Below are 24,204 nucleotides of genomic sequence, written 5' to 3' on the forward strand. Positions count from 1 at the left end.
AGGAATTCTTGTGCACCTCAGGTGGAAATGCAGAATGACGCAGCCACTTTGGAAGACAGTTGGGCAGTTTCTTGAAAAACCAAAGACACTAAACTAAACATCTTCTCATGAGATCCAGCAATCACACCCCTTTGTATTTACATGAATGAGGTAAGGACTTATGTCCACACAAAAACCCACACAGTGATGTTTATAGCAGCTTTATTCATCGTTGACAAAACTTGGAAGCAACCAAGACCTCTTTCAGTGGGTGTATGAGAAAAATAAACTGTGGTGCATTCAGACAATGGAATATTATTCAGTGCTAAAAAGAAATGAGCTCTCAAGTCATGGAAAGAAATAGAGAAACCTTAAATACATATCACTAAGTGAGAGAAGTCGATGTGAAAAAGACTACATACTGTATAATTCCAACTCTGTGACATTCTGGGAAAGGCAAAACTATGCAGACAGTAAAAACATCGTGGTTGCCAGGAGTTGTGGGGAGTGGGCGGGGGGATGAACAGGCAGAGCACACAGGATGCATAGGGCAGTGCATGATACTACAGTGTGTCATTGTATATTTTTCAAAACCCACATGACATACAACACCAAGAGTGAGCCCTAATGTAAACTCTGGTGTTCAGGTAATAATAATGTGTTAGTGCAGCTTTGTCAATGATAAGAAGCGCACCACCCTGTGGGGGGCTGCTGACAGTGGGGAGCCACGCCTGTGGAGAGTCAGGGGGACAGGAACGCTCTATTCTTCCCACTCAACTTTGCTGTGAACCTAAAAATGGTTCTAATAAAAGTCTATTTTAAAAAAAATAAATCTGAAAGTGCTGAAACTCGGGAAATTCCAGGAAATAAGAACACAGGGAATGGGAGTATGTTTGACATCAAGAACATGGGTAAGCAATCTGTATAAAAGATTCAAGTAAAAGTAGACATTAATAGTTGATACTACATCCAACAAGGAAACAAATTTTAGTCTGTAAAGAACCAGACTTCAAAAGTGAGGGCATCTATATGAAAGTAGGTGAGCTGTGTTTAAACAATAATTGGATGGCCCTGGCCAGATGGCTCAGTTGGTTGGAGCATCAACCCAATGAGCCAGGGTTGTGGTCCAATCTCCATTCAGGGCACATGCAAAAATCAGCCAATGAAGGCACAGGTGGGTGGAACAACCAACCAATCAATGTTTTTCTCTCTCTCTCCCTTCCTCTCTTTCTAATAATCAACCAATCAATAAAAAATAATAATTGGATAACTAATTGGGCTCAACTAATTGGGCTCCACTAAAAAATGAGGGCATAAACTAAAGTAGATGAATACCCAATCAACATTTATATTTAAGTCCTTTAAAAAAGTATCCAAACTTAAAACAGTAGGTTTCCTTAGAATAGTGCTCAGAAATTCAAAGGTTTGATAGCTGGAACCAATTACCCTTTTAATATTGCCATTATAATGTTCAAGAACTAGCCTCTACTAGGTTGGGCAGCTTTGTCAGATGAATAGGAAAATAAACATCAACCTCCTTCTAGGACAAGGCAACTCTTGTGATCTTCCTGTTCATCTGAGAGATCTTAATTGCTCTAGTATTGCTTCCAGTGAGATTGAGGCTTCCAATATGGAATTTGAGATACACTGTAAGTCCATGAGAATGGATTTGCTAGGGTAAGACCAAGAATGGAGAGTCTCAGGAGAGCTCTCTTCAAATGTTGGCCCACATATACAATTAGGGAATACCCCTGACTTCAGTCTTACCTGCCCACTGGCCGATCCAGGGAAGAGATTTCGGAAAGACTTACACATTGCCTTTTAAAAGAGGCCACAGGTGAGCAAGATGCTGTTTTCCAGAATCCTATTCTGGGGCCCCTTGTCTATTCCCTGAGCCCTGTCCAGGAACTTGCTGTGCCTCTGCTGCCTACTGCTTTTGGATTCTGTGCCCAGCTCTATCTCTGATATTTTACCCAGTTTGGATTTTATCAAAATTTATTCTGCTACCTCAAAATTGATATCAGTTCAAAGCTTCAAACCTATTCTATCTCCCAGATAGAATTTAAGGTTGGGCCAGGTCTGCTTAAAAAAAAAAAAAGGCAGTTTTATGGTTTACCCTTGCAATAATCTAGCAACGAGTCATTCATTCACTGACTCATGTACTCATTTATTCACTCAACTGTTCACCTTTCACTCAATGGTCATTTAAGGGGCATTTACTTTGTTCCAAGTATTGTGTTAATCAGTATCCCAAAAGCCATATGTAGGTACTGCCTCCACAGATCTATTTAATACTTGCTAGTAAGTCAGTCAGCCTTTGATATTCTTCACGGAGTCTCCCTGCCACACTGAGCTAAATAACTCAATGAAGTATTACAACAAAGTGTTTAAAGTGGAGTATTGGTATAATATTCTGTGTTCTTAGATTGTCATACTTTCCTCAAACACATAGGACGTACCTACCATTAAAGAATGCTGTTATCAGGTGAGTTCGTTCTATGGTCAATGCAAACAGCCCACTCTGTTCAGGATCATCCATTGTTGCTGATGACCATGCCTGAAAGCAAAACAGTAAATATACTGCCGGTCTTTTGCTTTTTATAAAATTATTACCATTTTAAAAAAAGCAGCATTTAAGTAACACTGAGAACAGACTGAGAGCCAAGACAAAGGAAACAATAGCATTTGGGGGTCTTTACAAGCTGTTGGGTCAGTGGTTGTCTCATTTCTTAACTCTTCATCTAATTGTGCAGTCAAACATGCAGGCTTGTTCTGAGCAATCCTTTCCTTCACAGCCCGTAGCTACCGTTCTTTCTTTCAAAAAGTTCCCTCAAAAGTATTGGTTTGCATTTCCAAAGTGAAATGAATGGAATGAGACCGTCACAGCTACACACACAAGGCCACAGACCGCATAAACCTGTCACGATGAATTCTCCCGATGCCTACACTATTTCTCAATAAACGTTCTTCTTTTAAAACAATGACATAACCCAGGGGTCCCCAAACTACGACCCGCGGGCCACATGCGGCCCCCTGAGGCCATTTATCCGGCCCTCGCAGCACTTCCGGAAGGGGCATCTCTTTCATTGGTGGTCAGTGAGAGGAGCATAATTCCCATTGAAATACTGGTCAGTTTGTTGATTTAAATTTACTTGTTCTTTATTTTAAATATTGTATTTGTCACCGTTTTGTTTTTTACTTTAAAATAAGATATGTGCAGTGTGCATAGGGATTTGTTCATAGTTGTTTTTTTATAGTCCGGCCCTCCAACGGTTTGAGGGACAGTGAACTGGCCCCCTGTGTAAAAAGTTTGGGGACCCCTGACATAACCAATGCTTGAGTTAAGGTAGATATAGGAATGCTCACTCCACACAGTTTGGAGCATGATTTGGGCTAAAAGACATTTCCTAGGAGAGAAATCACCCAGGAAATGGTTGCAATGAGTGAATGTAACTTACTTTTAATAGATACAGGTTAGTAAATGCCAAGATTTCTTAGTACAGATGGTATAAGTATTACTGCAAAAATTATGGTAAGTCCATTCTCTGAATAACGAGTCAGTGGTCTTTTCCAACCGACGGGGTGCCCTAGGTCAGAGCACCCTGAACTTTGATGTGCACGCAGATCTACCATGGATCTTGTTGAAACGCAGGTTCTGACTCGGTCAGGCTAGCGCAGGACCCAGGATTCTGTGGCACCAGCAGGCTCCGAGCTGATGTTGAAGCTGTTCATCTTGGACCACACTTTGAAGAGCAAGGTCCTGAATTATTCTTAACTCCTTCTGACTATTTCTCTTTGTTTCCACACATAGTAAAATTCTACTTAGAGAAAATTAAAAAAAAAAACTAAAACAAACAAAAACAGTAACAACGTAACTCCATCAGTACTTAAAATCTAGGGAACTTAAACGAACAATGGGAAGCCTCAGGGTTTGTGGTAGCTTGTATTCCCAGATGGTTTCCATTACTTCCTTCTCTCCTGGCTCAGGATCCCCCCCCTCATCAGAGGGGGTCTATTCTCACACTCCTTTGTGCCTAGCTGGCCTATACCTGCTCTGAACAATAGGAAAGATAGAACTGTGACCTTGCCAGTTCAAGACCTCATCTTCAGTTTCTGCTTTCTTCCTCTTCAAGCCTGAGTCACCACGACAGAGTCCCAGATTGAAATGATAAATATATGCACACCGATCAACAGAACCCTAAAACAACAGTCAGGGAACAAAGATGAACTAATCTTAAAGAATAGACATTTCAATGGTTAGGATTAGAGATGTCAATACCTGACTCTCAATAAGTGATACAACAGTGAGACAGGACATCAGTGAAGGTGACTTGAACATTATCAACCAAATGGACACACTGACACTTACAAAACACTCCACCCAATGATGACAGAGTATGCATTCTTTCCAGGGACATATAAACCATTCTCCAATACAGTCTATAATTGCACTACAAAATGAGGCTCCATAAATTTAAAAAGACTGAAATAATACAAAGTCAATCAGATCAGAACAGAATTAAATTAGAGCTTTCTAAGAGAAAATGCTGGAAAATCAGAAACATTTGGCAACTAAGCAGCCGATGTTTAAATAACCCATGGCCAAAGAAGAAATTGCAGGGAAATTAAAAAAAAATATTTTGAATTGAATGAAAATGAAAGTAAAACATATCAAAATGTATGAGATGCAGCTAAAGAAGGGTTTACAGGGACATTTACAGTTTGAAACAGCCTTATCAGAAGAGTAAAAGTTTCAGAACAATAACCTCAGGTCCCATGATTAAAAAACAGAACTAACATTTATGGGTCGGTGGGAGGGGGAGGGGATGGAAATGTTCTAACGCTGGATTGCGGTGGACTTCTGTACAATTAAATATTTGCTAAAAATCATGGAACTGTACATCCAACGTTGTTCTACTATGTAAACACTAGCCCAATAAAGCTGTAAAAAAAAAAAGTCACAGGCATCTTTGCCTTTAAGGGAGGCCCCGAGGAACTGACAGTTGAGCAACTGGCCTTCCTGGATGACTTTGAGACAGTTTCTAAAGCAGTGGAGGATATACAGAACAAGGTGTCTTGGGTTCTGACATATCTGCCTGTCCTGGTACAAAATTCTGAGTATGTCCATGCTCCTTACAGTAATCTAACAACAAGTCTCAATGCCTCAACACTTCATTCTCTTTCATTTTTCCCTTCTTCCCTCCTGTTCCTCTCAGCCTCCCCTGGCCCGCAGCGCCTTAACTGCAACATCATTATAACAAGATATTGTTTTCCTTTTTTTAAAATTAATTTTAATGGATGACATTGATAAATCAGGGTACATATGTTCAGAGAAAACATCTCCAGGTTATTTCGACATTCGATTATATTGCATACCCATCACCCAAAGTCAAATTGTCTTCCGTCACCTTCTATCTGGTTTTCTTTGTGCCCCCCTCCCAGTAACCACCACACTCTTGTCCATGTCTCTGAGTCTCATTTTTATGTCCCACCTATGTATGGATTCATATAGTTCTTAGTTTTTTCTGATTTACTTATCTCACTCAGTATAATGTTATCAAGGTCCATCCATGTTGTTGTAAATGATCCCATGTCATCATTTCTCATGGCTGAGTAGTATTCCATAGTATATTGTAGTATCCACCGGGTACGAGAACAAACGTCGGAGACTTTCAGGAGTTAAGATGTTACTTTATTGGCCAGTTTAACTTGCACAGGGGCGAACTCCCAAGATGTCTGGAGACACTGTGCTCACGAGGAGCTGCAAACGGAAGCCACGCCTGGTGCTTCCAGCCAGGTCCTTATATATCCTAAGTGAGCAAGCATAATACAGAAGCAGATGTGGCAGTTTAGCTATTGTCTAGGGAGGTTGCACGCAGCATAGCAACAGGGGCCGGCATAGCAAGAGGGGCCAGTTTTAGCTTAGTGGCGAATTTCAAACATAAACTTCTGATAAAGGTCTCTGACCTTCTTTGTTCTCAGCCTCACGGGCCATATCAGTACTCCCTGTTCCTTTAATAGTTACATTCTTTGGCAGCCCCAGTATATCAGTACTCCCTGAATCTAACATATATATGTACCACATCTTTTTTATCCAGTCATCTATTGAAGGGCTTTTTGGTTGTTTCCATGTCTTGCCACTGTGAACAATGCTGCAATGAACATGGGGCTGCATGTGTCTTTACATACCAGTGTTTTTTAGTTTTGGGGGTATATACCCAAGAGAGGGATTGCTGGGTCATATGGTAGCTCTATTTTTAATTTTTTGAGAAACCACCATACTTTCTTCCATAATGGTTGTACTACTTAACATTCCAGCCAACAGTGAATGAGGGTTCCTTTTTCTCCACAGCCTCTCCAACACTTGCTATTATAGCTAATCTAACAGGTGTGAGGTGGTATCTCATTGTAGTTTTGATTTGGATTTCTCTAATACTTAATGAAAATGAGAATCTTTTCATATATCTGTGGCCATTTGTATTTCTTCCTGAGAGAAGTGTCTGTTCATGTCCTCTTCCCATTTTTTTTATTGGATTATTTGTTTATTGTTGAGTTTTATGAGTTCTTTGTATATTTTGGATATTAGGCCCTTATCTGAGCTGTTGTTTGAAAGTATCATCTTCCAACTAGTTGTCTTTTTGTTTTGTTTTGTTTTTTTCTTTCTTTCTTTTTTTTTTTTTTTTTTTTTTTTTTTGTATTTTTCTGAAGCTAGAAATGGGGAGAGACAGTCAGACAGACTCCCGCATGCGCCTGACCGGGATCCACCCAGCAGACCCACTGGGGGACGACGCTATGCCCACCAGGGGGCGATGCTCTGCCCCTCCGGGGCGTCACCCTGTTGCGACCAGAGCCACTCTGGCACCTGGGGCAGAGGCCAAGGAGCCATGCCCAGCACCCGGGCTATCTTTGCTCCAATGGAGCCTTGGCTGTGGGACGGGAAGAGAGAGACAGAGAGGAAGGAGAGGGGGAGGGGTGGAGAAGCAGATGGGCGCTTCTCCTGTGTGCCCTGACCGGGAATCGAACCCGGGTCCCCCGCACGCCAGGCCGACGCTCTACCACTGAGCCAACCAGCCAGGGCTATCTGTTTGTTTTGTTCTCAGTTTCTCTTGCTGTGCAAAAGCTTCTTAGAATGATGTGGTCCCATTCATTTATCTTTGCCCTCACTTCCCTTGCCTTTGGAGTCAAATTCATAAAGTGCTCTTTATAACCAAGGTCCATGAGTTTAGTACCTATGTTTTCTTCTATGTAACTTATTGTTTCAGGTCTTATATTTTGGTCTTTGATCTATTTGAATTAATTTTAATACAAGGGGACAAACTGTAGTCAAATTTTATTCTTTTGCATGTGGCTTTCCAGTTTTGTTTTCTAGGTGCAATCCATTCCCTTACCAAGAACTTTTCCTTTTGCTTGAGGAAGGACAGAAAAGGTATTTTTATAATCAATAAATGTTCTTGGTCTTTCTGAAAAATTAGAAACAATACAAAACATGAGATTTAGAAAATAAATATTCTCAAACTGTAGTTGTAAATAGGGGTGGGGGACAGGGAGAATATTCTTATATCCAGAGTTAGTAATTATGTTGTATATGAATCTTAAACTGTCTTTACGTAGGCTAAACTAAAATCTGAAGCTCTGTAGTCTCACTCTTTAAGTGGATTTTTAAAAAAATATTTAATTAGCATTAGTGTTAGCTGATTTGTTACCTGGGCTGAATTGTGCAGTAAGGAACTGGGAATAAAGGAAGACACTACTTCACTTAGAAGTTGCTGTCACTTTCACCTGGATTAAAATGTGTGTGGTGAATGAGAACTCACTTTAAATTCAGGTCACAGGGAACAAGAAGCATCGTGAGGGCCTTATACAAATTTCCCACCAGGGAGTTATGTGTTGTTGCCAATATTGATTTCTTTGAAATCAGAGTACTTCCCATGCATCAAGATCGTTGTGTTTTTTTTAATTTTTTTAATGTTTTATCTGAATAACAAAATTTACACCAAAAAAAAAAAAGGTTCTTACCTTAAAAGTTTGGAGAGGAGAAAGTAAAGGAGACAAGTAATAGAAAACACAACAGAGCCATTTATTGAGATTGCTTTTACAGAACATGAGGATCTAAAGTTGGAAAGGCCACTCTCTCCTGGAAGCTCATCCTTAGAGACAATTTATAGATACATTGTTACTGGTTGGAATGAAGTTCCTATTAGTCTCCATAGAGAGTATCAAGTTACATTCACAAGATGCTAAGGGCACAATTTGTTAATGTGCAGAAACTAGTCTTTCAAGTATTCTGTAACCTGACAAAGTGCAAGCTTGGGCCAACTTCACGTCATGTAAGCTCAGAGGGACTCTGTCCTGTAAGACAGAGAACTGCAGTTTCTTTTCTAGCAGAGAAAAGGGGACTGTGAAGCTAGAATAACCCGATCAAACTGACCGCTAATATGATCTGGCTCTCTCCACCGGTTCTGTATCCACCAGTTCCATTTTTACATTTACATGTAAATTTTCTTTCTGGGAGAGAATGTGCTGACTGGCTGTATTTTCTTCTTCCTGGCAGATCTATTTCTAATTATGAATTAATGAACTAGCCTTCTGGCTTATCATGAGTCTCTTATGAGTTTCATTAGCATGAGTCAGTTCCCCTGAGTCAGATCAAGTCTGTGTTTAATGACAGGATTGAGTTTCTGGGATTACAAAGCTGAAAACCCCATCTCTGAGGACCCCCAACCCCACTGAGCTATCACATGGCTAGGGACCAGGCCCAAATAGCCAACTGACTTTTTATCACATCTCTTTAAATGAAAGAAAGAGAGAGAGAGAGAGAGATGTTTAAAAAGCAGACAATTCCTTTTTAAAAGGTTGGAAAAAAATAAGAAGTTACCTAAGAGGGCAGGTAGGCAGATCCTTGGGGAGAGGCCTCTGCATTCTATTTTTGTCCTATCATTGGCCTGTCTGAAAGTGCAGAGGGAAGCACAAGTCTCAGCTTTCATCCACAGAATCTGATCAACTCAGGTATTCAGATCTTCGTCTAATCAGGTCAAGAAAGTTGCATGACTGCAACTCCCAGAGGTTAGGGTGGTCACTGCTTACCTTATCAGACAATTACAACTGTCCATCTTATCTGCCTAGGTAGACAAAACCTTGTTCCTTCTTTGGTAATGGGAGCCAAATGTTAAAAAAAAAAATACAAAGAAAACACTAGAAAATGACCATCTGTTCTTTTTAATCCAGGTCAACATGGAGACTCTTCAAACGTCCAAGATGAAAAATTCAGGCAATTATATAAACTACTATTTAGAAAGTACACTGTCACATTAAAATTTTAAAGACAATAGAGTCTACACATGTGGAAACATGTGAGGGAAACCGCATATTAGATACTGACTGGTTTTAGGAAATAAACATTTGCATATTTCTGAATTGGGAAAGGGGCAGAATTTCCAAAACTATACAAAATCATACGTGCTTAGTGTGGGGAGAAAAGAAAACAAAACAAAACTACAAGCCATACATCACACACAGATCTTTTGATCAATCTGATCTGATGATGATCCGATAAAAATAACTTTTTAAAGCAGAAAACCTTTCATTCTCTCTTCCTGCTTGCCCTCAATTGTATGTTCTCTGAGAGAAAGATTATTCTCTGAGCAGAGAGCAGGACCAAAGTCTTCTTCTTGCCGCCTGACATCTATTATGGTCCACATTGGGATGGTTGGTATAGCTACCCAATGGACATTTTGTCAGCAATAAAGCAGTATACATGAAAACCAGTATTAAGTCTTTAAAGACCATTGTTTCAACAATAAGGCAAGATATACGTTATGTTCTCAGCAACCCAAGATGCCTGGATGCCAATCAGACACATTTAAAGTAGTGCCTGCTCTTCTCTACATATCAAAAATGATGCTGTTTTACAGGTTTACTATAACTTATTCTTTGAAACACTGCTGGAAAATGTTAACTAGCCATAACCACATGGAAAATACTGCTGATACTACTTTATTGGAAGCACCCTTTACTTACAAAAAAAATTAATAAACTGAAAAATACAATGGTAAAATATATTTGAAATAATAATTTATAATTTCCTTCTCTCAAGATTGCTTTAATATTTAGGGTCTTTTGTGATTCCACCCTAATTTTAGGCTTGTTTATTCTATTTTTGTGTAAAATGCCATTGGAGTTTTGATAGAGATTGTACTGCATCTGTAGATTGCTTTGGATACATAGGCATTTTAACAAAATGAGCCCTTTTAATCCATGAACATAGGATATCTTTCCATTTATTTGTGTCTTCCTCAATTATTTCCATCAATGTTTTACACATAGTTTTCAGTGTACATATTTTTCACCCTCTTGGTTAAATTCATTCTTCTTTTATTCCTTTTGATGCCCACATAAGAGGGATTTCTTTCTTAATTTCTCTGTTGAGAACAGACACCCTTGTCATGTTCCTGATCTTAGAAAAAAGCTTTTAGCTATTCACCATCTTGAAGAGATATCTACACCCCCATATTTGTTTCAACATTATTTACAATAGCCAAGACAAAGAAGCAACCTAAATATCTGTTAATAAAAGAGTAGAAAATATGAGATAGACAGACAGAGGGAGACAAATAGAATGAAATATTCAACCTTAAAATAAAAGGAAACCCTACCATTTGCAACATGCATGAAACTTGAAGGCATTATGCTAAGTGAAATAAGACAGAAAAATTGACACTGTATGGTATCAACTATATATGAAATCTAAAATTATGAACCAGAAAGTAGAATGTCAGTTGCCAGGGGCTGGGGGTGAAGAAAATACAAAGGGTTTACAAGAGGAAAAAATCCTGAGGACCTAATATACAGCATGGTGACATGGCAACTATAGGTAATAACACTGTCTTGTAAACTTGAAATCTGTTGACTAAATCTCAACAGATAACAACAGCAAATCATAATGCTAACTGTGAGGTGATAAATGGATTTATTAACTGGACTGTGTGAATCATTTCACATGTGTCAAATCATCACACTGTACACTTCAAATATTTTTTAATTTTACTTGTTAATTATACCTCAATAAAACTAGAAGTCAAATAATTCCCTTCTCTGATTATTACAGTACGTTTTTCTGAGACTTAGAATAGTCGAAGCTAAATCTAAATCGCCCCTCTTCCCAGGGATGATGATGAATCAGGTCAGGTAAGATAAGAGGATTATAGATGTATTTCTGGTATCTTTGTGGATTTATCAATCTGGCCTCAATCATTGTGAATTGCATAAGTCAAGATAAGAATTATTGGGTGAGGGTGTGGATATAGCATTAAGAACAGAGAAAACTATCTGACAGAGGTGTTATATGATTTGCTAAATATGCACATGCATATAATTCTCCTAATATGAGTGTAAGCTATTCTAGGATAATAAAAAATCAGAAGAGATTTCAGTTCAGTTATAAATGCTTCACTTAGCATGTAAAATGCAATATGACTATGTACTATTACTTTGATAACACATTATGTAGGTAACAAGCAGCAAGAAAAGATATGTAGGAAAGGAAGAAAACGAACTATTTCTTTAATTTAACAGGAAACCTCCACCGCAACGAGGAGGACTGGGGATACTGATGTTATTGTATAAAGTGTATGAATTGATGGCCTCATCTCTAAATGAAAAATGATGGCCAGGGGTTCCTATCACAATCCTCTTGTGATTACAGCACATTTTTTAATGGAAAAAAGTAATTCCCTGACTTTGAATTAGAAATAGTGAAGAGGTACTGCCCCCAGGTGTCTGTACTGGAATTTATTGGATTAAGAGAAACATTATTTTCATTTGCTAGAGACAAGTAATCCCTCAAGAAAAAGAGGTGCAGCATACAGATGATGTATTATAGAATGGTACACCTGAGACCTGTAGAATTTTATTAATAGATATCAGCTCAATAAATTTAATAAAAAGTTAAGGAAAAAGGAAAAACACAAAACATATTTATATTTTTAAGTCGTATGTTGCATTTTTATTGGAGCTTTGAGTTCTTTCTTTTACTGAACCACAAAAGATGTAACTGCAAGTACCAAAATAGCATGATACTCTTAAAGAAAATTAATTTTTATTTTTTTTATTTTTTTTTTAGCCAGAGTAAAAGAGAGAGAGAGAGGGATAGACAGGGACAGACAGACAGGAAGGGAGAGAGATGAGAAGCATAAGTTCTTCATTGCAGGACCTTAGTTGTTCATTGATTGCTTTCTCATATGTGCCTTAAACAGGGGGCTCCAGCTGAGCCAGTGAACCCCTGCTCAAGCCATTGACCATGGGGTCATGTCTGTGATGAGTCAGATGAACCCGTGCTCAAGCCAGCCACCTCAGGGTTTTGAACCTTGGTCTTCAGCGTCCCAGGATGATGCTCTATCCACTGCACCACTTCCTGGTCAGGTAGAAGAAAGTTTTTTAAATTATAATTTTATGTATATTTCAATGAAAGTATCTTATCTGAATCTTTTTATCACATAGATATTACAGAGCCCCAATCAACATTGCAACATTCTGAAATTCTAGTTAAAGATGATAAATTTTGTTGAGAATATCAACTATCATAAATCAGAAACCATAGAAATTTTTAAAATATTCTTTTGAAAATCTGATACTTCCAGGTCTTTTATATATACACCAAGTTGTACATAAGAAGATATCTATATCGCTAAATATTAAAAAATTAGACCAACAGTAATGTATCCTGCCTTTCTTAAATATGCACAATATCATATTTTTCTAAAATCTTTTATATGCATTATGACACCTGATTTCACCTTGGAGTTTGAAATTAGTAACACAGCAAAATGAGTCAAACCATGTTCCAAAGAGGGAACAGCATTTATAGCATTTGAAGTACATATTCAAATGTTAATATCCAAAACTATTATTTCATAATGCAGACCCATAGAAAATGGAAAATTCCACCTACAGTTTAGTCCCCAAAAGAGGCAATGACTGCAATCACTTCTTATAAGGACATGCAAGTATAAGAATTGGAAAATTTTTCCAACCCACTTAATTTTCCTTAAAAAAGCAATTTGAATTAGCTATAAGTTTGCAGAAGCAAAATTAAGTAAACTTGTAAAATTTGCAAATGTTCCAGAAAGTTGCCAATCCTGGACACATGCTTGGTCCAATGAGGAAGGCCGTGCAGCCCTCGCTCTGCAAGGCTCACTCAGTGACTTGCATTTGGAATGGAACAATCCTGAATTTCTACTCCAGGTGATTCAAAGGCAACATCTGACCATGATCAAGATATGTCAGAGGATGTTCCCAACGAGCTCAACTGTTTCAGTGCAGAACTCTACTTCAGTCTCTCAGACTTGAATTTTCTCAGGACCTGCAAATAAAAGAGCCTAAAATCTCTTGGTCAAGACAATAAGAAATAAAAGTTTGCCTCACAGTCACATTACAAACTATTGATCGACTAACTAAAATGTACTGGACTCTCCAGTTGCTTCTTTGTATAATTTTAACCTGGGGATCTTCAGTTTCCTCAAATACAAAATATGAATGATGATAATATCCTTATTTATTTCATAAACTTGCTCATTAAGGTGAACTAATTAAAAATTGCTAAAAAGGAGAAGTCCAACATGTCCTTAAAAATAATTTTCTGAATTTGAATTGCCAAATAGATGGGTCATATCCAAATAAAAATGATTCTAATTAGAGGAGTTAAACTCTCCTCTTCTGTGGAAGTCTCCAAGTATAATTCAGAAAACCCAAGAGGAAAATGATTGCGAACTTGGACCACTTACAATTGAAAACTTCTGTAAAATAAAATAAAACTTCTAAAATAACCCAATAGAAAAATACACTATGATTATAATCAGTATATCGCAAAACTCTACAAATAGCCAAACTTGCAGGGAAAAAAAATAAAAAAAAAATGTGTGCAAATTGAATCAAGATGAGCTACCTACATTTTTGCTTTTGTTTCCCACAGTGCATGAGCACAAATTAGAATAATGCTTACGAGTCAGTGCTAACAAGGGTTCAGGGCTTTGTAAGCTTAGGGGAAAAAAAGTCTTCCCTGATTTGGAGAGCAATTAGATAAAATCTATTAAAGCTTAAATATGTATAATCCTTGATGGAACAATTCCACCATCAGTAATACACTCAAAAGTATGCCAAAGGGTGTGGACTGCAGCGTTGTTTGTTGAAGTAGAAAATAGTTGGAGACAAACTAAATATCCATCAATAAAGTCTAATGCATACGTTGGAATATTACCAAGTGAAAAATATAAAAAAACTTTATGTGAGGTGGAACTATTTATAAGAAATATTGTTAATTAAAATGACAAAAATATCATGGGGAAACATTGTGAAAACACACACAAATATACACATACGTACATGAATATCAAGCTAGTACTAGGCACTTGAGAGATTTTAAAAAGAGGAAATGTGCAAACCAAACTATTTTCTTTAAAGGGAAATTGGGAGCTGAGGATAACACAAGGAGAAATTCTCAAATTTTGCCAACACACTCATACAGTGCTCAACTGTTGTACAATAAAAAGATACTTGTGTATTATTTGAGAAAGAATTAAATCAGACAGATAAGACTGAACGTGAAAACACACACTGGGCTGCTTTTATTCATTCAACCAACAGGGTTGTCAAAATTAAGATCTCTTAAAAGTCTATTTCTTTGAAATAGAAAATTATAAAAAGTAGTTTTAAACTTTTAATTTATAGGGTCAAGGTGTACCTGGCTGCATCAAAAATAAAGATAATTATCATGAAAACATCTGTCTTCATGATTGAGAGAGAGAGAGAATGTAACAAAGATGAAGCATCCCACCTGCTCTAAATGCTTTTCTTCCCAGTGAGTATGAGTACTTTTGTATATTTATCTGTATTTAATTCGTTTATACATTTATGGAGCACATTAAATAGCTCCTAAGTGCCTGGCTCCCTGCCTGTCCTAGCCCACAGCCAGATAGAATTACAGCCAGTCTTTAAGGTCCCAGAGTTTTGTGAGAGAACAGCTATGACATGCAGCATTGCAAGATCTGAAGACAATTTCGAGTGAGGAAGGTCAACCCTATATGAAGGCAAGGGGACATAAAATAGCATGAGCTCTGGGGTTTAGCACCATGCTTCCATCTGAGGATCAAAAGGTTAACAGAACACAGGGAAGAGATAAATAGGTGTGAGGGGATGGAATGGTTGTGAGAGGTATGGGACATCAGAGCAGAAAGTACAGAGAGAGCCAGGAGCCAAACCCTGTCCAGATGGATTAATAAATGGTCATAGGAAACAATTAGGCATTGGACTAAAGGAGGAGGAATGATGCCAAGGTTTCTATCTTAGGATCATTGTTTTTGAAATTTGAGACTATGAATTCAGTGGGAAAAATCAAGTCAAGAAAAAATGAAGGGCCAGAGTAAATCTTAATGAACAGCTGCACACAAGAAAATATAACTAAAGAAAAAGGTAGGACTGAAGGTTATCAGTATGTCAGTGACAGATGATCCCAGAGCATACAACAGTATGCTAAGTAAAAAGAATGAGGTCAAATGAGGAGACAGGAAAGAATGGAATTCTGAACAATAGGAACTATCATAAGATATGTTAGAAAAAAATTAGAAAGTAAGCTAAGGTTGTGTGAGCCTCAAAACAAACTTCCAAACAGCCATTGGAGAAATGATAAGGCTAAGAAAAGGAAGTAAGAATGGTGGCTGGCTAGGGACGTCTCACTGACCCCAAACAAATAAGACTCTGATTTCTAGGGAATAAAGTAGACATATAACCCACGTTAAAGAAATCAGATGTGCATTCACTAGGCACTCCCTAGACCTGGAAACCTTACCAAAAAAGTTAAAAAAAAACAAACACACTTTTACTTATGTGTTTAGTCATATGTATATTAGGTATATGGGGTTTTTTGTGTGTGTATATGTCTTATATCTTTTTATTTTTATTATAAAATTATTTGAACATACATAAAAGAAAAAAGTAGAGTATAGTACTATAAACCCCATATGCCTGGGACCCAAATTCCATGATTATCAAGATTTAGCTGCATTTTGAAATTTTCTCTTTCTTTTTATGTCTTTGTTGCTGTATTTTGAAGCTATTCCCAGACTTTATATCATTTTGCCCATTGTCATATTTGAATATTTGAATTTTCCAAAACCAATGAAAGATACCATCCACATCAATTCAAAAATTTCAGCCTTTCCTAAGCAGGATAAACAAAAAGAAATCCACATCTGGATACTTTGTTCAGAAACCACAGAATATCAAGACAATGAAAAAATCTGAAAAGCAACCGGGAGCTTACATAATGTGCTCAAGGCCATGTAACTAATAAATTACAATCGAGCCTTCTTTTGGGGTCATTTAGTTCTAAATTCAGCATCTTTCCTCAATACTACACTCTAAGCCCCTTGCTCAGGTACCTTTCAGAGAATTGATCTTTTAAGGTCCATCTTCCTTCACCATTGAGACTAGAAGAATGAATACCCAGTCCTTTACAGCAGTGGTCCCCAACCTTTTTTGGGCCACGGACTGGTTTTTTTTTAATATTATTTTTATTAATTTTAATGCAGTGACATTGATAAATCAGGGTACATATGTTTCGAGAAAACATCTGCAGATTATTTTGACCTTTGATTATGCTGCATACCCCTTACTCAAAGTCAAATCGTCCTCCTTCACCTTCTATCTGGTTTTCTTTGTGCCCCTACCCTTCCCCCACCCCCTCCCTCTCCTTCCATGCTCCCTCCCCACCCCTCCACCCCAATCCCTGTTACCATCACATTCTTGTCCATGTCTCTGAGTCTCATTTTTATGTCTCATCTATGCATGGGTTCATATAGTTATTAGATTTTTCTGATTTACTTATTTCACTCCATATAATGTTATCAAGGTCCATCCATGTTATTGTAAATTATCCGATGTCATTATTTCTTATGGCTGAGTAGTATTCCATAGTATATATGTACCAAAGCTTCTTAATCCACTCGTCCTCTGACGGACACTTGGGCTATTTCCAGATCTTCGCTATTGTGAACAATGCTGCCATAAACATGGGGGTGCATTTCTCCTTCCGGAATCGTTCTATGGTGTCCTTGAGGAATATTCCTAAAAGTGGGATGGCTGGGTCAAAAGGCAATTCGATTTCAATTTTTTGAGGAATCTCCATACTATTTTCCACAGAGGCTGCACCAGTCTCCATTCCCACCAGCAGTGTAGAAGGGTTCCTTTTTCTCCACATCCTCGCCAGCACTTATTCTGTGTTGTTTTGTTGATGAGCGCCATTCTGACTGGTGTGAGGTGATATCTCATTGTGGTTTTAATTTGCATTTCTCTAATGATTAGTGATGTTGAGCATATTTCCATATGCCTATTGGCCATCTGTATATCCTCTTTAGAGAAGTGTCTATTCATTTCTTTTGCCCATTTTTTGATTGGATTGTTTTTCTTTCTGGTGTTGAGATTTACAAATTTTGGTTATTAACCCCTTATCAGACATACTGTCAAATATGTTCTCCCATTGTGTAGTTTGTCTTTTTATTCTGTTCTTATTGTCTTTGGCTGTACAAAAGCTTTTTAGTTTGATGTAGTCCCATTTGTTTATCCTGTCTTTTATTTCCTTTGCCCGTGGAGATAAATCAGCAAATATATCGCTGCGAGAGATGTCAGAGAGCTTCCTGCCTATGTTTTCTTCTAAGATGCTTATGGTTTCATGCCTTACATTTAAGTCTTTTATCCTTTAGAGTATTTTTGTGAGTGGTGTAAGTTGATGGTCTAGTTTTATTTTTTTGCAGGTTGCTGTCCAATTTTCCCAACACCATTTGTTGAAGAGGCTGTCTTTACTCCATTGTATTTCCTTACCTCCTTTGTCAAATATCAGTTGTCCATAGAGCTGTGGGTTTATTTCTGGGTTCTCCGTTCTGTTCCATTGATCTATGTGCCTGTTCTTATGCCAGTAGCAGGCTGTTTTGAGTACAATGGTCTTGTAGTATAGCTTGATATCAGGAAGTGTGATACCTCCATCTTTATTCTTCTTTTTTAAAATTGCTGAGGCTATTCGTGTCCTCTTTTGGTTCCATATAAATTTTTGAATATGTGATCTATATCTTTAAAGTATGTCATTGGTATTGCATTGAATTTATAAATTACTTTGGGTAATATAGACATTTTAATGATGTTTATTCTTCCTAACCATGAGCATGGTATATGCTTCCACTTGTTTGTATCTTCCTTGATTTCTTTTATCAATGTTTTATAATTTTCCGAGTATAGGTCTTTTGTCTCCTTGGTTAAATGTACTCCTAGGTACTTTATTTTTTTGGTTGTAATAGTGAAGTGGATTGTTTCCTTAATTTGTCTTTCTGACTATTCATTGTTGGTGTATAAAAATGCTTCTGATTTCTGAGTATTAATTTTATATCCTGCCACCTTGCTGAATTCATTTATCAGGTCCAGTAGTTTTTGACTGAGACGTTAGGATTTTCTGTATACAATATCATATCATCTGCAAATAATGATAACTTTACTTCTTTTCTAACTTGAATGCCTTTTATTTCTTCTTCTTGTCTGATTGCTGTGGCTAGGACTTCCAGGACTATGTTGAATAAGAGTGGTAAAAGGGGGCACCCCTGCCTTGTTCCTGATATTGAGGGGATTGCTTTTAATTTTTGCCCATTGAGTATGATGTTGGCTGTGGGTTTGTCATAGATGGCTTTTATCATGTTGAAGTATGTTCCCTGTATTCCCACTTTGCTGAGAGTTTTGATCATGAATGGGTGCTGGATTTTATCAAATGCTTTTTCTGCATCTATTGAAATTATCATGTGGTTTTTCTCCTTCTTTTTGTTTATGTGATGAATCACATTGATAGATTTGCGAATATTGTACCAGCCTTGCCTCCCAAGAATAAATCCCACTTGATCATAGTGTATGATTTTTTCCATATATTGTTGGATCCGGTTTGCTAATATTTTGTTGAGGATTTTAGCATCTATATTCATCAGGGATATTGGCCTATAATTTTCTTTCTTTGTGTTGTCTTTGCCTGGTTTTGGAATCAGAATTATGCTCACCTCATAAAAGGAGCTTGGAAGTCTTCCTTCCTCTTGAATTTTTTGAAATAGCTTGAGAAGGATAGGAGTTAGTTCTTCTTTGAATATTTGGTAGAATTCACTTGTGAAGCCATCTGGCCCAGGACTTTTTTTTATTGGGAGTTTTTTGATAACTGTTTTGATCTCATTTGGTGTAATTGGTCTGTTTAGGTTTTCTGATTCTTCCAGATTGATTTTTGGAAGATTGTACGTTTCAAGGAATTTGTCCATTTCATCTAGGTTGTCTAGTTTTTTGGCATACAGTTCTTCATAGTATTTTCTTACAATGTTTTGTATTTCTGTTGTGTCAGTTGTTATTTTTCCCCTCTCATTTCTAATTTTATATATTTGAGTCCTCTCTCTCTTTTTCTTGGTGAGTCTAGTTAAAAGTTCATCAATCCTGTTTACCTTTTCAAAAAACCAGCTCCTAGTTTCATTGATCCTCTATATTGTTTCTTTAGTCTCTATGTCATTTATTTCTGCTCTGATCTTTATTATTTCCTTCCTTCTACTACTTTTAGGCTTTATTTGCTGTTCTTTTTCTAGTTCTTTTTGATGCAGGGTTTAGTTGTTTATTTGAACTTTTTCTAGCTTCTTAAAGTATGCCTGTAGTTCTATGAACTTCCCTCTCAGTACTGCTTTTGCTGTGTCCCATAAATTTTGAGTTGTTGTATGCTCATTATCATTCATTTCTGGGAATTTTTAAATTTCTTCTTTGATCTCATTCTTAATCCATTTATTATTTAACAACCTGCTATTTAGTTTCCATGTGTTTGAGATTTTTTTTATATATACATTTTTTTAAATTTTATTTATTCATTTTTTTAGAGAGGATAGAGAGAGGGAGAGAGAGAAACAGAGAGAGAGAAGGGGGAGGAGCTGGAAGCATCAACTCCCATATGTGCCTTGACCAGGCAAGCCAAGGGTTTCAAACTGGCGACCTCAGCATTTCCAGGTCAACGCTTTATCCACTGCGCCACCACAGGTCAGGCCTGTTTGAGAATTTTTGAGATTTTCAGTTGTGGTTGATTTCTAGTTTCATGCCATTGTGATCAGAGAAAGTGCTTGATATGATTTCAACCTTCTTAAATTTGTTGAGACCACTTTTGTGCCCTAACATGTGGTCTATCCTAGAGAATGTACCATGAGCACTTGAAAAGAATGTATATTCTACTGCTTTAGGGTGAAAGGTTCTGTAGATATCTATTAAATTGAGTTGATCTAGTGTGTCCTTTAAGTCTGCTGTTTCTTTGTTAATTTTCTTTCTTGAGGATCTATCTAGTGATGTTAGTGGGGTATTAAAATCCCCTACTATTATAGTGTTGCTATTGATCTAGCTCTTTATATCCATCAAAGTCTGCTTTATATATTTAGGTGCTCCTATATTAGGTGCGTAGATATTTATGATGGTTATATCTTCCTGTTGGATTGCTCCCTTTATCATTATGTAGTAGCCTTCTTTATCTCTTACTATATATTCTTTGTTTTAAAGTCCATTTTGTCTGATATAAGTATTGCTACCCCAGCTTTTTTTTTTTCATTTCCATTTGCATGAAATGTTTTTTTCCATCCTTTATCTTCAGCCTATGTGCATCTTTTGTTTTAAGGTGTGTGTCTTGTAGACAGCATAAGTACAGGTCCTGCTTTCTTATCCATGCAGCTACCCTATGTCTTTTGATTGGATCATTTAATTCATTTACATTTAATACATTTACATTGATATGCAGTTGTTTATTGCCATTTTATTTTTTAAAGCTGTATTCCTCTTTTGCTATATTCTTTTCCCACTTTGATCTGTTTACACCATGCCCCTTAACATTTCCTACAGCATTGGTTTGGTTGTAATGAATTCCTTGAGTTTTTTTTGTTTGTTTGTTTGGGGTTTTTTTGTCTGGGAAACTTTTTATTTCTCCTTCAAGTTTAAATGATAGCCTTGCTGGATAAAGTATTCTTGGTTGTAGGTTCTTGTTCTGCATTACTTTGAATATTTCTCACCATTCCCTTCTGGCTTTAAGTGTTTCTGTTGAGAAGTCTGATGTCATCCTTATGGGGGCTCCTTTGTAGGTGATAGACTTTTTTTCTCTCGCAACTTTTAATATCTTCTCTTTATCACTTAGCTTTGGTATTTTAATTATGATGTGTCTTGGTGTAAGTTTCTTTGGGTTTCTTTTTAGTGGAGTTCTCTGTGCTTCTTGAATTTGTGAGAGTTTCTTCTGCATTAATTTAGGGAAGTTTTCAGCTATGATATGATTGAACAAAGCCTCTATCCCTTGTTCTTTCTCTTCTTCTTCAGGAACCCCTATGATGCGGATGTTATTTCTCTTTATGTTGTCACAGAGCTCTCTAAGAGTTTCCTCAGACTTTTTGAGTCTCTTTTCTTTTTCTTCTCTGCTTTCATGCCTTCATTCCAGTTGTGCTCCAACTCACTGATTCGATCCTCAGCTCTATCCATCCTGTTTTTAATTCCTTCCATTGTGGTCTTCATTTCTGATATTGTATTTGTCATCTCCGACTGATTCTTTTTTAATATTTCAATATCCTTTTTTATACTTGCTATTTCTTTATTTAGGTGTTCGTGATGACCACCCATTGTTGTTCTAAGATCCCTAAGCATCCTTACAATCATTATTTTAAACTCTGCATCCAGAAGTTTGATTATTTCCATATCACTCAGTTGATCTCCTGAAGGTTTCTCTTGTGGTTTCATTTGGATTGCACTTCTTTGTCTTCTCATTCTGTCTGGGTGTTTGGGTGTTTTCTTTGTAGAGCTGGTTGAGTCTAGGCTTGGTGTTGTCTGCCTCCAGTTTTTACTTGTGTTGTTTCTAGGTCTTCTTGGGTTGGCATCAGCTATTATTTGTAATCCACTTTAGGATTTGGGCCTCTTTGAAGTCTTGATTTGTTTGTTTTCTTAACAGGTGATTGTCTTATTTGCTGATCTCAGCAGGGGGCTTATTTGAAATTGTATCCAGGAATGCGGTGGGTGTGACCTGAGGTTCTGAAGTCCTCTTCTGCCAGTTAATCTCTCTGGGGGTGGGTTGCTTTCTCAGCTTCAGTAAGGGGAGGTATATCTCAGTTCTCCATGGAGACCTGAGTTCCTGCCCCTCCTCCCCACTTCTTGTTTTCAGCTGTGTCTTGTTGCGCTGATTGGAGCTGGAGAGATGTCTGTATCTCTGTGACGTGGAAGTACTTTTGTATTTTGCTTTGTGGAAGGATCAGCCCCTCCCCCAGTTATGGCCACCTCCAGCACTGAATGAGTCAGCTTTTCATGTCATCACCTATATTCCTCTCCCCCTCACCATCTGTCTCTCTCTCTCCTTTCTTTTTGGAAGACAAGCAGGCCCTTTCAACACACCTCATTCCCTGGTCACCAGGCAAGTGGTTGTGAGCAGTATTTACTGCTCTTTTCCTTGGAGTGAGAGCCCAGCCTCACCCCCCCCCATTCCTGTAAGCAGGGAAGATTCAGGCGCTCCCTACCAGGTTTGTTGTGGCTTCTTCTTTACTCCTTGGTTTTTGAAAGCTGTTCTTGTAGTCCAGATTTGGTTTTTCACGCTGATTGATCATAAATTAGTTTATAATCCAGTTCGGTGGTGTGAGCTGGGAGTCTGTGCGTCTGCCTACTCCGCTGCCATCTTCAGGTCTCCAGACTGTTTTAATGACCAGGTATATGGGTTTTATGATGTGAAGGAGAAGAAAACATAGGATTAAAAAACATTTGAAGTTTCTTGAATTATCCTGGCTGAGATTCCATCTCCTGATGTGTGATATGATGTTCTCATTTCTCAGTTTGCAGTGATGTATAAAGTAGGCATGGTCACTTATAAATTTGATACATGAATCAAGAAGAAAACAAGTCACTGGGGAATTTACATAACCTTGTTTAAATTAAGTGGGTCATTTTTCATCTATATGAGTTGTGTTCATCTCACAATCATCTCTGTTAAGTGTTTTCTTAATACCAACTGCACAGTCCTGATTTATTGCCAGGGTCCTTCTATGTTTTACTAGCAAAGAGTAAAGAACAATCCCAATGTATAGTCTCAGCAAATTTGAATTACTCTCAATATTTGTCAAATGCTTTGGCCAGTATTTTGTAACAATAATTCATCAGCTAGAACGAAACAAATGACCAGCCTGAGAAACAAATCTATGATGCTGAGGTGTACGATTATTTTTGTGAAACACGTTACAGCATAGTATAACGAGGAGCAAATACTCTCCATTTCATTTGCCTAATCCTTGCACTACTGTTATAAGTTGTATGTTGTGGTGAAGTTCCTGAACATCCCAAAGATCTGGCTCCTTTCTACTTAAAATAGAGATAACCCTGATATGTACTCTGTAGGAACATTGGAAAGAATAATAAGATATATAGAAGAAAGGGAAAGAGAAGAGTCCCTGACTGTAGTAAGCTCTTACTCTTGCTGTCAATGATAATGATGACAAGGCAATGTCCATTCTGATTTATGTCTAACTGCATTGTTTTCAGGGACTGGTTACTAGTACAGGTCTACATAACCACATAACTACTCCCAGTGGCACAATCAAAATGAAATAATCTGGCAAATAGAGAGGGCATACATTACTCAATTTTCTTGGCTCATATAGGTAATGAGGTCATTTGGATATTATTGTTTGACTTATGCCAATTCAGAAGCTTCTGTGCTTTTCATGTGAGCTCTTCATGCACTGCATGAAAACATATACCCACCAGAAACCTGCAAATGCATGTTTAGGTCACTTTTCTTTCATATTGGCCAAAATGTTAAATGATCCCACACATCCTTCAGTAGGAAAATAGATAAACTACAGTACATCTAAACATGGAATATTATTCAATGCTTTTAAAAAGTGAACTATTGAGTCATAGATAGATTAAAAAAAAAACACCTCAGTACAGAGAACAGTGTGGTGGTTACCAGAGAGAAAGGAGATGGGAAAGGTAAAAAAAGGTAAATAGGGTCAAATATATGGCAACAGATGTAGTTGTGACTTTGGTGGTGAATATATACTATAATAGATGATGTATTATAGAATTGTACCTTAGAATCTTACATAATTTTATTCACCAATATCACCCCCAATAAATATAATAAAATTATAAAAATCAATTCAGGATTCAGGCTGGTAT

This window comes from Saccopteryx bilineata, chromosome 1 (genome assembly GCF_036850765.1).
Source record: "Saccopteryx bilineata isolate mSacBil1 chromosome 1, mSacBil1_pri_phased_curated, whole genome shotgun sequence".
NCBI lineage: Eukaryota > Metazoa > Chordata > Mammalia > Chiroptera > Emballonuridae > Saccopteryx > Saccopteryx bilineata.